The sequence below is a fragment of the Octodon degus genome, unplaced genomic scaffold (genome assembly GCF_000260255.1).
Source record: "Octodon degus isolate 3935 unplaced genomic scaffold, OctDeg1.0 scaffold00021, whole genome shotgun sequence".
NCBI classification, from domain to species: domain Eukaryota; kingdom Metazoa; phylum Chordata; class Mammalia; order Rodentia; family Octodontidae; genus Octodon; species Octodon degus.
The window spans coordinates 13,382,881-13,385,158 of NW_004524597.1; the positions used below are offsets into that span (position 1 = coordinate 13,382,881).

Genomic DNA, 2,278 nt, shown 5'->3' on the forward strand with positions numbered 1-2,278 from the left:
TTTTTCTGTGATAGAAGTCAACAAGCAACAAGCCCATGGGTGGTGGGGAAGGGTGAGGTTTCCATTTCCTTACTGGAAAACCTCCTTGGCTCCTATCTAGTGACAAAACTACAAAATTCTTAGTAGAAAACATAATGTGCAAACATAATGTCATCTTGGATTAGGTAACAGCTTCTTAGGCATGACCCCAAAAAGCACAACAAAAGAAAACAGATAATGTAGCTAAGCCAAAATTAGTGATTCAAAAGACAGCATCAAACTAAAAGCCAACTCACAGGATGGGAGAAAATATTTGCAAATTACATATCTCATATAGAACTGTATTTAGAATATGTAAAAAATATCTTTTACAACTCAGTAATAAAGTCAAAAACCTTATTTAAAAATAGGTAAAGTATTTGGACTAACTTCCAAATAATACTACACATGGCCGATTAGCCTGAGAACATACTCAACACCATTAGCCATCAGGAAAAATTCAAATCAAAACCACAGTGAGAAGCCCTGTGTGGTGACTCATGCTTGTAATTTCAGCACTCAGGAGGCTGAGGCACAAGGACGGTATAAGTTGAGGCCAGCCTGGGGTCACTTAGTGAGTTGAAGTACATTCTGGACTGCATAGAGAGACCCTGTCTCAAAAAACAGAGACAAACAAACACCACAGTGAGATACTACTTTGCACTTACTAGATGGTTATAATCTAAAACACAGACAAGAAGTGTTGGTAGGGATGTAAAGAAGCCAGAACTTGCACACTGTGGTGGGAGTGTAAAATGGTGCAGTCTCTATGGAAAATAGTCTCATAATTTCTCACAGTTAAACCTAGAGTTACTATATAATTTACCAGAAATGTAACCAAGAGAAATGAAAAGGTGACTACACAAAAACTTATAGGGCCGGCCAGAGAGCTCAGCTAACTAAAGTGCCTGCTTAGGCAGAGCACAGAAGCTGGGGTTTGATCCAAGGCATACCATGCTGGCCCTGCCCCAGGGCGCGCTGAGAAGGTGACTGAGACTGGGTGTAGTGACGTGCGCCTTTAATCCCAGCGCGTGGGAGGCTGAAAACAGGAGAATCACTATGAGTCCGAGCTATGTAGTGAGACCCTGTAGAACCTGTCCTAAATATAAATAAATAAATAAAAATAAAAACATATATATACATTAAGTTTACAGCAGCATTATTCATAATAGTCAAAAGGTAGTAACAACTCATTATGTCCATCAGCTATTGAACTCATACATAAAATGTGGTATATTTATCTAATGAATTATTTGCAATAAAAAGGCATGAAGTTCTGATACAAGCTACAACACAGCTGAACACTGTAAACATTATGCTAAATAAATGAAATGGATACAAAGAGCCACACATTATATAATCTCATTTACATCAAAGGTCTAAAAGAGCTAATCTACAGGAGTGGGTGCCTAGGGCAGAGAGGGATGAGGGATTAGGGAGGTGATGGATAAGGAGTATAGGATTTCATTTTGAAAAGGCTCTGAAATTAGATACTGGTGATGTTGCATAATACATAAGTACATTAAAAGCTATTGTACTGTGTATTTTAAATGAGTGAATTATGCGGTATGTGAATTATATCAATAAGACCATGTTAAAAAATGTACTAAGAATGTAGAAATCCCATAAACAGCCCCCCCCCATTTTTATACAAGATCAACATAAGTAGCTGCTCTAGGAAGTTAGAAAAGCCTCTTCCTAAAAAGTCAGGGGAGCAAAACACACAAATAAGCAACAGAGAAGGACTTAAGTCCTTTGAAGTCCTCTCAAAGTCACTAATAGGAAAAAGAACAAGGTGCACAGCAACATTCTCCTTAACAGTAGAAGTAGATAGACCAGACATGGTATTGCATACCTACACTCCCAGCACTTGGGAGGTGGAGGGAGAAAGACTGCTGAGAGCCAAGGCCAACCGGGGCTACATAGCAAGTTCAGGGCTATCCTGAACTACATAGCAAAACCTTGTCTCAAATTAATGAACTTAAAGTAAGCTAGCAAGCTATGAAACGTGCCCTTCAGAAGATCAAAACTGGCATGCTTTTTCATGGTACACTAAAAGCACAGGAAAAAAATAACAGAATATCTCAGGGAGTGAGAGAAGAAAGGATTAGAAATCAAAGAACTGATAAGAATGAATCAGAAAGAACAAGAATGCCATCCTCTCTGCCTCACATCCAGACATAGCTCTGAGAAGGGCAGACACACTTGACAGGGGACACTAGCGGGGGCCTGTACATAAGCACTAAGAGATATAGAAAGT

At 39.1% G+C, this 2,278-nt stretch overlaps 1 protein-coding gene across 1 annotated transcript in view; it reads right to left on the bottom strand.

Moving 5' to 3' along the window:
• Window positions 1–2,278, bottom strand: part of Cdc45 (cell division cycle 45) — a 41,493-nt gene that overhangs the window by 11,927 nt on the left and 27,288 nt on the right. The gene's annotated exons all lie outside the window — the stretch shown is intronic.